The sequence below is a fragment of the Haliotis rubra genome, unplaced genomic scaffold (assembly GCF_003918875.1).
Source record: "Haliotis rubra isolate DU_JTF1 unplaced genomic scaffold, ASM391887v1 Scf166, whole genome shotgun sequence".
In the NCBI taxonomy this organism is placed as follows: Eukaryota; Metazoa; Mollusca; class Gastropoda; order Lepetellida; family Haliotidae; genus Haliotis; species Haliotis rubra.
This window is the reverse complement of record NW_025765625.1, coordinates 135,308-148,318: the sequence shown is the minus strand read 5'-3', so window position 1 is coordinate 148,318 and position 13,011 is coordinate 135,308. Positions and strand designations below refer to the sequence as shown.

Here is a 13,011-nt window from a genome sequence, read left to right as displayed (position 1 = left end):
CGGCGTTAAACAAACCAACCATCAACCAACTTTGTGTTTGGCCCAGTTGATGACTACCTAGTTAGTGTGTGAGCACGTTTTGCATACCACCCATCCCTGAAGGCGGGGAGTCTCGCCAATCCCTGATAGAAACAGTGTCCATATGTTACTGTGTGTGAAACGTCACCCCGACTGACCCAATGACTAGGGTGCAGCTTTTGGCCGTGGTGTGTGATTGTGGTGTTCGATTAGAAGCAAGCCATATTGAGGTCCCGGGTCGGGTTCTGGGCTACCAAAATATGAAACTCATTTACTGGTATTTACTGCATTATGTTGTCGCGTACAAAACGATGTTCAGGTGATACTCTCAGTATTGTCTGTTCCGGGGAACAATAATCCCCATGCTTATCTATATTCCAAGGAAGAAAAGGTCCCTTGTACCCATACGTGTCTCCGCATGTTGATTCTGAGGGAGAACTGATCTCCACTTCGTGAGGTGAGGTGAAATTGGGTTTTTACGTGGTGCTTCAGAATATTTCGCTCATATGGCGACGTGCATGCATGTGTATGTGTATGTGCGGCTGCTTGTACTAGCCCAGACTTAAGCTGGTTTTATAGTGCTAGCCCACTGAAATACCATGCCGCAGTGAAGCATGAATACCCCACTCAGACACAGTATACTGACTCCGAGCCGACCAGTCCTTGTTGTACCCATTAATGCCGAGCGCCAGGCAGGGACCAACAAGTACCATATTTTAACGTGTTTTGGTATGACGCGGTCGGGGATCGAACCCGCGACCTTCCGCTCTCCGGGCGGACGCTCTAAAAACTACACCACGGAGGCGGTCTGATCTCCACGTGAATACTGCAGGGAAAAAGTTCCACAGCAAAACATGCTTGTCTCCTCATGTGGATTGCGACTTGTCTCCCCGTGTTAATTTAGAGGATCACTGACTATACACCCCCTACAATCAGTGAGTGAGTTTGGTTTTACGCCGCTTTAAGCAATATTCCAGCAACATCACGGCGGGGGACACCAGAAATGGGCTTCACACATTGTGCCCATGTGGGGATTCGAACCCGGGTCTTCGGCGTGACGAGCCAACGCTTTAACCATTAGGCTACCCCACCGCCCCTATTTAGAGGAAGAAGAATGGGTAGAGGCATCCATGTTTGTCGTAATACTTTACGTACCATCGTGTCACAATGGCGAAGACCATTGTTCATACTTTTACTAACTCTTTTGAGAAGACACTGCTATAGTAGTCATAGCTTTGGCCGTAGGAGCCGTGCCAAGTTTAACTTATAAGAGGTATACACAACGTAAAGGCCCCGTTTCACAAAGATATCGTAGCGCTACGGCTGTCGTCAGTCTATGTTACAGTATGGGAGGTACGACAGTCGTAGCGCTACGATAGGTTTGAAACGGGGCCCAGGTAGACTGCCAGTGTCAGATTTCTGTGAAAGCCGCGATGGCTGAGTGGGTTAGATCGCTTTGTGCGCCGACCCTGACTCTGAGTGTATTGGTTCAAATCCCGGATGTGACTTAACCCCAACAAGCGGTAGAATCTGCACTTTACTGAGAAAACGTAATCAGAAATGTAACGTTAACGTGTGTAGTCTGAGGAATATTACATATTTGTAGAGGAGCATTCTTTAAGCGATCATATTAAACTCGTTTCGTATGTATATTTTAAGCATTCAATATGTTTTCCCTAGGTGCAGCCAACACAGTGATCACACCCTGCAAAACATCCACTACAGTTTTCCACGTCAGTTTCCCTATAAATCCTGCTTTGCTTCTTTCATATTTCTCAGAAAAAAACAAACATTTATGTTTATGTTAGTAATACGTACCAGCCAAACGTGCCCCAATCCCCGCCTATAGCTAAGCGGCGGACATGTGGAAAGTAGTTTCTACATCCGGGTACCAAGGTCAAATGTCAGATGGTTGGTGAAGGTCACATGGGAAGTTAAAATGGCTGCCTGTGTTTGAACTGAAGGTAGGGAAATACAGAGGAAGGGCACAGGGTCAGGCCTTGGCAGTTTACGTTGTAAGGCTGGAGCACTAGTGAGCTCTTGGTTTGAGTGTTTTGCATCCCCGGATGATCTGGAATTCTTTTCCCAAACAACATGCGAGACAAGTGCATGTTGTGGGCACTAACAGGGTGATTTCAGCACAACGTGAGACTTGTCTGTGAGTCACTGTAGGGAGACGGCATAACTCGTTAACGTAAGATTGCTGAGTGCGGCATAAAACTAAACTCACTCTCTCCGAAAACTGGCTGAGGTGACCTAAAGGATTAAGTGCCGAGTAGTGGTAAACTTCCAATGTCCCTCCCACAAAAAGTTGACGCTGACATATTGTTTATACCAGTTCCGTCCCTCCATTTTTAAAGAACTCGGTCTATACTCATATAGTACGATCACGGACGGTATCACGTGATATGTTACCTGGGCGAGGCTGCATATCAGTCTGTACCTGTAAACACTGAAAAGGAATTTGGCATGCGAAAACATTTTTCATTGTTTTTGAAGCAAACGTTATCTTTGTCTCCTGAATTAGCAGTGGCTTGAATGACATCACCTTCAAGAACTGTTTACGTGGGTTATCGTACAATGGGAAATCGAAACGGCGCTGTCTTTCATTTACCAGGAGTGCTTGTTAATTTCATGGAAGGCATCTACCGCGTCCGAAGCTATCACGATGAGGGATAAACCCGATGCGCAGTTTAGATAGAACTCAGAACTCTTTGTGTCATTTGGACGCCTCCGCTATTGTTATTAGAAAGAGTGGAAGATCGTTGGTTCGATCGGCCTCGTCACTCCAAAAATCGTTAATAGACGATAGTTGTTGTTGCCCTGTCTGGCGCTCGGCATGAAGGGAATAAAACGGGGAATGGTTGGCTTCGAGTCAGTGTACTTTGTATGAGCAGGCATGCGTATAACACTCAGATTACCTCAGTGGGCTAGCTCTATAAAAGAGAAACAGGTCTAGATGTACACAACACCTACAGGGGCGGTGGGGTAGCCTAGTGGTTAAAGGTCCGCTCGTCACGCCGAAGACCCGGGTTCGATTCCCCACATGGATTCATGGGCCATTTAGGTCAAAATATTACGTGATAAAACAAAAGTCTAACCTCACCCAAACGTCTAACCTCACCCAAATTAGCCAAACTATCGATTAACGCTATAACGCTGGTAGCCTCATTAACGCCCCCTATACACCTACTGAAGACCCGGATTCTATTCCTCACAAGGGCACAATGTGTGAAGCCCATTTCTGATGTCCTCCGCCGTGATATTGCAAATTTTGCACCCCAAAAAAAGCGGCGTAAAACCCAACTCGCTCACTCCAAGACTTATGTGCATGCATGTCGGTATGTAAGTGAATAAATAATGACCGCCACGTTAACCCATATTCATCTTACTTTTTTGTAATTGAACTGGATTAACTTGGACGTAGACAGTCGGCGTCATCGATCTCGACGCCCTGTGAACGTTTCGCGTGATCACTTTCTATTTCCTGGCTTCAAAGGTGTTCAAATGTTCTCGAGGCTTCAAAGTCGAAAAAAAAAATCAATTTAGAAACCAAAGACTTGTTAAGCAGACGGACATAGGTCGTGGACCTTCCTCCCGGTCACGAGGTCAAGGCCGTTGGTTGCCATTTCAGCAAGGAAAGAACTGTACCTACGTTGAACAGTGTATGACTGACCGGGAATGTTATACATGTGCCTGACAGTGAATCGTCGAGTGTCCAGACCACCAATCTCTTTTTGATAAATACTCTGCATCTATTCACACTGCTTCATTTTAGACATATTTGCAACATATAGTGCTAAAAATAGCCGCCCAACCAACTTACTCTCCCGAGCGCAAGGAATTCTGGGCTCAGTTAACAGGGGATGTGTGGTGACGTCACTTCCGGAACGAAACTATGGCGTAATATTAGTTATTCCCGCTTTGTCTATGGCATCGTTGATATGCCATTGCCTGCTTTATACGTGAGGAGATAACTATTCACTGTATATCGAATACATCTTGTAATCTTTTCTTGTAGTAGTTCTGTGTCACGTTGACTTGGTATACTCTTCTGACGTTAAGCACCGTAATAATAACACATAAGTACTATCACGCGTTTCATCAAAATGGGAGAAGTTATGGTATCAAAGTCCATTTGTTGATCGAAAATTTATTTAGACGTGACAAGTGAGCGTTTTAATAACGTTGAATAATAACCACCACTACCACTGACCATCGACCCCACTGGGTGAGTGAGTGAATGAATGAATGCATGAGTCAGTGAGTGGGTGGGTGAACGAACGAGCGAGTGGGTGGATGAGTGAGTGGGTTTGGTTTATGCGTCTTTGAACACATATAAGTTGTTTACTGGTCACGTGGGGGACATGGGTTGATGTACCGTCGATGTTTGTTTATGTTGAACATAAACAAACATCGAGGGTACATCAACCCATGGGCCCCGATGGACCAGTGAACAACGTATTTATCTTACCGAACACCTTAATGTTAATTTTGAATTGTTTGAAGCACGGGTACAAATCTTTTTGTAGCCATCGCTAAAAAAATTTGACAAGAAATAACAGAGTTAGAGTTATCTCCCTTCCATCGATTTGCATTCGCAAAACATCGGTAATTTCCGTACATCTTACGTGATTCAATGTAATTCGAGATAAAGAATTACTACCACGAAGTACCAAATGAGTTGCCATTGACAGCGGGGTACATTGAAATGTTACTCGCTTGTAAGCGGGGTACATTGAAAATAATAGAAGAGCGCTCAGTTTGTGTTGGGCATTGATGTTGCTTCATCCCATCGAGATTCCGGTCCAGAATATGTCCCCAGCAATGTTAGGGTTACTAGATGATTAGGCCGAGTGAATTGTCTTAAGTCATCCTACCCCAACGGTGTTCATTGGTGTTCAAAATATCAATCACTGGCTTGTCTGGTCAGACTCCAATTTAATACAAGCTAGAATATAGTTCAGTATGGCATTAAACAACAAACGAACATTGTTGTGTTTTTTTATATGGATATTAGATTCAAATATATGGTGATATTGAAAGTAAAAAATATTCTTACCGATTAGTTCCCAGGCCCAGAGGGGCGGTGGGGTAGTCTAGTGGTTAAAGCGTTCGCTCGTCACGCCGAAGACCCGGGTTCGATTCCCCACATGGGTACAATGTGTGAAGCCCATTTCTGGTGTCCCCCGCCGTGATATTGCTGGAATATTGCTAAAAGCGGCGTAAAACCATACTCACTCACTCACTCAGGCCCAGACTCATCATGATTAAGTGAGTGAGTGAGTTTAGTTTTACACCGCACTCAGCAATATTCCAGCTATATGGCGGCGGTCTGTAAATAATCGAGTTTGGACCAGACAATCCAGTGATAAACAGCATGAGCATCGATCTGCGCAATTGGGAACCGATGACGTGTCAACCAAGTCAGCGAGCCTGACCACCCGATCCCGTTAGTCGCCTCTTACGACAACATCATGATTAAGATTTGTGTTTATCTCCGTGGTTAAAGCAATGGCTGAACAAGCAACTCTGGTATTGTAGTGCTGAACGAAAAAGTGCATCTACGAAGGCCCGAACCGAAAGCGTACCGTTACACTAAACAGATTAACAAGGATTTTACTGTTTAAAAATCCATTTCAGGTTTTGACTTTGTGAATATTTAGTGTACAAATAGAAGTTAACTTTAGAGCATTACGCCGGCAATATTGTATTTTTATCACGTGTTTTGTCGGAGGGAAGGGAACTCGGTCGGAAGAGAGACCCGGTACCCCCGAGTTCCTTCCAGGGAAGGTTAATGTGGGGTCGCGCTGCAGTAACCGGTAGCATGTGGGGGTGGGGCAAGACTTGCGTAAGACAATAATATAACTTACATGTTGTAAGGAACTGGGGTGATCGGTCAAGCGTTAACATCGAGGTCGCTGAGGCGAATGTGTTCTGAAATTTTGGAACAACGATTATGATAATTTCTAGTTAAAGGTTAAGCTGTTTTGTTTGACTCATGTCAAACTACATTACGTAATCTACCGTGGTAGTGTTAAATGTCCTAACGTAGTTGTGTTTTGGGTAACAAAGGCCATGTTTCCACTTTCCAAACAATACGGTGATGCATTGGTACATGGCAAGCGTTAGACACGAAGGTCATTACACATGTTTTTAAACCACTATTTGCTCTTTGCAGCCATTGTTTAACAACGCCATGTTGAATATGTACTTGGAGGGTGAAGGACGATGATCACGTTCGTGACGTGTGTGCACTCCGCGCGTCTGTCAAAAGGCCCGCAGCACTTGTCAGGTCGTTTGTCTTCACGCGCTCATTGTTTCACACGTCAGAACGCATGCACGTGCAACAAAAGATAGCTCATGGATTTAGTAATGAATCATTCTCTGACTGTTACAGTTTGTTTGCTAACCCGAATCGCGTGATCAAAATCGATATGTGCAGTCATCTCTGTTCTGTTACTGTTAAATTCGAAGTTAAAATTGCCCTTTGATGGAAATGTATAGTTTAACACACACAGAGACAGACAGACAGACAGAGAGAGAAAGAGATTTAATGTCTTATAGTTTGACCTACGTTCTATTTTATATGCATACAATGATATTAGACCTACGTTCTATTTTATATGCATACAATGATATTAGACCTACGTTCTATTTTATATGCATACAATGATATTAGACCTACGTTTTATTAAATATGCACACAATGATATTATGTACACAATGATATTAAACATAAATTATTGAGTGGTTTTAGATAAAACCTCTGGAATCTACTGAGTTCGGCGTTAGACAACAAACAAAAGCACTGCCATTATTTACCCTCACGAGTTAACACAAAGTGAAGCTTTTGTTTCTAAACTGGAGGAAGTTCAAATGTATAAACTTACCTAGTACATATTTACGTACATATATAAAACACTACATCTTTCAGTAAATACCAGTCTCATCCTCGTGATTCAGGGTATTGTGTGTCCGTTCTATATTATAGTCTGTAGAACTCCATCGACATATGGTCGCATGAGTACGAGTTAGGCAAATGGTTAAAGAGCTAGTTCGTCAGGCCGAAGTCCCGGTTCTATCCCAACCGTATATACAACCAGGGAGACTATATAACGTGTGGTAGATTATCCCTGATACAACGTTAGAAGCCTAGCTCTGATATTCTAAAATGCTGCTGAAAGCTACGCACTGACTCTCCCCTCATTACTGCAGTGATTAACAGACGCAGGTCTCAGGTGAAGTGGGTTTTGTTTAACAGGGCTTCTACCGTATTGAAATGTGATGCCTGTTTCAAACGTTAACACTTGGTGGAACACTGGTGAAACTTGGTGCCAACGAACCCAGACACATAATCGGGGGCGAACAGGTGTTTAAATTACTTTGGTAATTTAGAGTCTGGCTCAATATTTTTAAGGTATTACGGCAGTATGTACACCGGCGCCTGTCGATGTGTCATCGCTCCGGCTGTGACGTCATCCTATTGTCCTCAACATGAATTTTGTTCCGGGTAGTGACATAGCCTGAACAACCAAACACCCCTACATAAATCTTAGACCATTCCAAACATCCGCACGAGGCAAAAATGTGGTCGGCGGGCGCCACGGAATGCACGTGCACCTTCCGCGCGGAGCCTTTCATCGAAACAAAGGGTCACAGTTCGCGTACCTGCGCATGCTTCCGGCGACTGTTGAATTATTTATGTCACAGAAAGACCTCGAAAGCGTGTATTCGTGAAAATAATGCACTGAGGTGTTTTGGGACCTCGACGTAATACACGATATTTACTGTTTCGTCGAATGGTATAATAAACCGACACGTGTGGTCCGTGCAAAACTCGCTGCGCTTGAATCCGACCGTCGGTCTTTGCGCCATTGTTTGTTCTGCGAGATCGGTGTTAGCACAGTTCGTGTCTAGTCAGCCAGGCATACAGATCGCTCCAAGAGGAGGCCATTGGTTTCTGATGGAACCAGAGAGCTTACAGATGACGCTCAAGTAGGTATGAGGAGAACATTCACACACTGGGTGGCAGCACGGGAATTATTTAATATCTGGCGCTCAGGCTTTATCTCGTGTGGTCACTTGTGGTTCTCGTATCAGATTTTCTTGGTGAACACTTTATACGCAGATCGTAAACAAGTAACGATGAAGTGTTGCTTGAACGTTGGTTCACAGTGTTTCAATTTCCGCGTTAATTAGAAGCTTGACTTCATATACACGATAAAGAAAATATACTCAGAAGAACGGAACAGAATTTCAGTGCACTCGGGGTGAGCGAGTTTGGTTTTACGCCGCTTTTAGCAATATTCTAGCAATTGCGGGGGACATCAGCAAAATGGGCTTCACACATTGTACCCATGTGGAGAATAGAACACGGGTCTTCGGCATGTCGAGCGAACGCTTTAACCACGAGGCTACCCCACTGCCCACAGTGCACTCGGACGCTATCCGGTAAAGATGGAAGTGTGGTAGCCTAGTGGTTGAAGTATTCGCTCATCACACTGAAGACGGGTTCGATTCCTCACGTGGGTACAATGTGTGAAGCCCATTTCTGGTGTCCCCCGCTATTGCTAGAATATTGCTAAAAGCGGCGTAAAAAGTAAGTCGCTTACTCATTTAACCGGTAAAGAGGAAAGAGGGGTAGCCTAGTGGTTGAAGCGTTCGCTTGTCACACTGAAGACTGGGTTCTGTTTTCAACATGGGTTGTACTATGCGTGAAGCCGATTCTGGTGTTCAAGAGCGTGATTTTGCTCGAAAGTTACTAAACGCGGCATACAACAGTACTCTTTCAGCATGTCCAGCAGCATAATTCGTGAAGCCCAGACCCAAATATAAGCATTGGTTCTTTTCGTTAAAAGTGCCATACAATTTGGAGGTGTCGACGTTTTTTCCTGTTCTGTAAAATACCGTTTTACCGGTTCAGACATGAAAACGATACGTATTGCCATACATAAAACCGATGCCTTTGTTCTCGTTGACGTTTGGGCGGTAGGGTAGTAGGGCTGCGCAATTTTTCATTCAGGCCTTTGCGGAAATGTTCGTTGACGTTTGGGCGGTAAAGGGTACTCAAGCCTAGTGATTTTGTTGTGTTTTAGCCTAAGATTATGTTTTTGTTTTAAAACGTTCATGCAATATATTGCAGTACATGCTTTCGCATCGCAATATGAAAATTCTCTGCAATAGGCCTGGGTTAAAACGTTCAATCCTCACGCTGAAGGCCAGAAATCAAGTCCCCTTATCTGTAAATATGTGAAGCCCATTTCTGGTGTTGCCCGCCGTGATATTACTGCATTATTGCTAAAAGCGGCGTAAAACTAAACACACTCACTCACTTGTTGACGTTTGGCCAGCAAATACCGTATAATGGTTCCATTAGAGCTTAGTCATTCCCCATGCCTCCGACGCCCTATCTATACCTCGTTGTCGTTGATATATGATGCACACTCGACCTATGGCCGATCAATGAAAGTCTTTTATTATTTTTGTCATCCGATGTTTATCAGACGTGTGGCTGTGTTAACGAGGGCGGCCTTCAACGACTGTCATCCAGTAGGCCCACTAGGTCTATACACGTGACATTCTGTATATTGTAATTCGACTATTTGGGTGATAAAAGGTAATATATATATATAGCATCCATTTATTGTTGTCTGTATGTTGTCTACGTAGAATATTGTGCGTAACGCATGGCCCAGTCTTCAATGGCTGTGCAATTTCACTATACAGAGTTGCGTCCCTTAGGTACGCCTGTGAATCCAATCCCAGTTTGGTCCGATTATGTTTCAAGAATGCTGATAAAAGAAACGCATACCAAATTCACTCACGTTAAAAAGCAGAAAAGATTTTTTAGATTTTGAAGTCTATTTAAGAAAAAGTTATAGATATTGTAACTTATATTGTCATGCGCAGTCTTTTCAGGTACCGCAATTTTCTGTGCAGAGTTGCTCCCCTTTGCACACGCCCGGAATCCGTGATCATGGGATCAAATCCCTGTTCGCCCCGACGGGTTTCATCAAGAAGTGCTACCATGGCCACGATCGCGAACTCCTGGGTACATGCAGTTGTTTAGTTGTTCTACAACCATGAGGGGCGGTAGGGTAGCCTAGTGGTTAGCTTTCGCTCCTCACGCCGAAGGCCCGGGTTCGATTCCCCACATCGGTACAATTTGTGAAGCCCATTTCTGGTGTCCCCCCGCCGTGACATTGCTGGAATATTGCTAAAAACGGCGTAAAACCATAGTCAGTCAGTCAGTCTACAACCATGAGAAACAGATTGTGGTGTGGGGCCTCACCACACACACGTCATACCAAAACTACATTAGACCCGTGAAGGTCCGGGTTAGAATATTGATCTTCAGTAACCCATGCTTGTAAGAGGCGGCTAACAAGATCGGGTGGTCAGGCTCACTGACTTGGTTGACACGTGTCATTGGTCCAAATTGCGCAGATCGATGCTCATGCTGTTGATCACAGGATTGTCTGGTCCAGTGTCTATTTACAGACCGCCGCCATACAGCTGGAATATTGGTGAGTGCGGCGAAAAACTAAACTCACTCACTCCCAAACTACATTAAAGGATGTGAGATCGTGTTACCCTGTCTGCGGTGATCTGTTTGCAAGGGATACAACTTAGACTTAGGCACATCTTAAAGTGGGTGTGGTATGTTGTGTCTAGCACCATAAGTTCGGACTAGCGCGTACACGCACACACGTGCACGCATGTCGATGTAGAAGTTCTTGACCGTTTAAACTCATTTCACCTCGCCCTATACAAAGCGGCTGACGGGATCGGGGGATTATGCTCACTGACTTGGTTGACACGTGTCATCGTATCCCATTTGCTTATATCGATGCTTAAAATGCCAATCACTGGATTGTCTGGTCCAGACTGGATTATTTACAAACCACCGTCATATACCTGGAGTGCGCTGTTAAACAAACATGAAAGAGACTGTACATTATTGTTGGGCATTTCTTTGACAGGGTTCGAATCCACACCAACAAATCACTTAGCTTTCGACTCTTTCGTGGCAGAGCATGACGTACTCAACCTCATCTTAGGAATCGGACAGAGATGGCGGGGGTTTAGAGTTACCCAAACAAATCCTAGGTTCGTGGCGGCAACAAAAGCAGTTCTCCACAATCTATCGACAGAATTTGAGATATGAGCAATCTTGCAATCGATTCCGTCTGTGGACGATAAAGACCCCTTTAACGCAGGCTATCAGATCACGTGACCGATATGCACGTTGGGGGGCAGCTGTCATGGTGCATTACACTCTCATAATAAACGGTTAGTGTGACTGTATTTTCTAGCGGTTGCATATACATAATATCATAACGTGTGCGTCTCGAAATTTCTCCCGGGAGAAGAGGAATATCCCTGCCCCACCTCCTGTACCTCGATGATAGGAACGAGATGGTATCTGATGTTGTTAAAAAGGGGAGGGAGAGGAGGATCTTGGTGCTTTGTAGAGAAAGATGAGCCTGAAGCTGAATCAGAGGAAACCACAATGTTTTTGTTCCCCGCCTCAAAGACAAATTTCCCCAACCAGTATTTCAGGAATGTGACCGGTCTGATAACTATAGTTACGAACAGCATATGTCTTCAGTGAATGTACAGATCGCAAGGGTTATAGTGTTGGGAAACCCCATTGCCAGAGTAACAGTGAAATATGATGAAATATCACGAATAGTGATTGAAACCTATTGAACAGCTATGGTCACTGTGCTGTTGATCACTGGGTTGTCTGGTCCAGAGTCGATTGTTTACAGACAGTTGTCATATAGCTGACATATTGCCGAGTGCGACGTTAACAAACTCTTGTGAACACAATTCCCAATGTGCTGTTTTCCGAGAATGGTTTTATAGTAAAAACGCCTTGGAGTTAAAGCGTATCAAACTAAGAAAGATAACTCTTTATATCAAACCGAGAGTATGTATCATGACCAAGCTGCACCTGGTGGAGGTCAAGGCCAGCGCTCCAGGCGTTATGGGGATGTATTTATTTCTCTTAAATAAATAGCTCTACGAAATGCAAATAAACACCGTTCACTTCAAGGGTATTTGTGAGTACTTTCAGAAAACCTAATTTAGTGTTGTAAAACACGAACACAACCATTTACAGCCTGGCCGCCTATCCCAGTATCCCTGTCTGAAGGTCATGTCATGTGTGGCCTCGTCTCTAGGCCGCCAGTAGTTCATTCTAACAGTCAAATGCTTTCTTTCCAGAATAGCTTAAACCTCTCTTTCACAAGAGGCTAAAAGCTATGATTATAATTCACCATGCATGTAAATGGTTGTAACTTGTTTAGTAAAGCATCAATTGTTTCAGATTATGGTATTTGTTGCTATACATTTGCTGTAATCAGCCGCCATAGCAACATGAGTGTATTGTCATGTCTATGTGCAAGTATAAGTCTTCAGGGGGCAGTGGGGTAGCCCAGTGGTTAAAGCTTTCGCTCGTCTCGCCGAAGACCCGGGTTCGATTCCCCACATGTGTGAAGCCCATTTCTGGTGTCCCCGCCGTGATATTGCTGGAATATTGTTAAAGCGGTGTAAAACTTAACTCACTCACTCGTTATGAAGAGTTGCATCCTTGCAAACCCACCATTGTTGGTTCGAATCTAGGTTTGTCCAGTTTATATGTTCAGGTTTGTCAGCACCATACCCGGACTCCTTGGGTTCAAACTGGTAAATGTCTGAAACCTGCGTTACTCCGGGCTTTCCTCCCACATCTGCCGTCATGTCACTGGCTAAGTGTTGAAGGTCCTTACTTTTGAACGTGGGTGTTCTCCTAGGTATTGCTTTACACCAGTCGTTTTAAAGTGGGAGACAAACCTCAAATTACTTTCTTCTCAAATCAATTGTCTTGTACTGATCAATTATGCTAACCATTATCCATTGAGTGAGGAGAAGCTTGTATTTCGTAAGAGGCGACTAGCTGGATCGGGTGGTCAGGCTCGCTGACCTGGTTGATGCATATCGTCA

The 13,011-nt window shown here is 44.2% G+C and overlaps 1 protein-coding gene across 3 annotated transcripts in view; it reads left to right on the top strand.

Moving 5' to 3' along the window:
• The window catches only part of LOC124272079, a 61,986-nt gene that overhangs the window by 11,292 nt on the left and 37,683 nt on the right, over positions 1–13,011 (top strand). The window contains exon 1 of one of the 3 annotated variants that reach the window (XM_046707219.1): positions 7,920–8,016. The exons of 1 other annotated variant lie outside the window; for it this stretch is intronic. The gene's annotated coding sequence lies outside the window, so the exon portion shown is untranslated. Of the gene's footprint in view, positions 1–7,919; positions 8,021–13,011 lie in introns of those variants that run through there. One more of the 3 variants, XM_046707220.1, reaches the window with a different exon arrangement.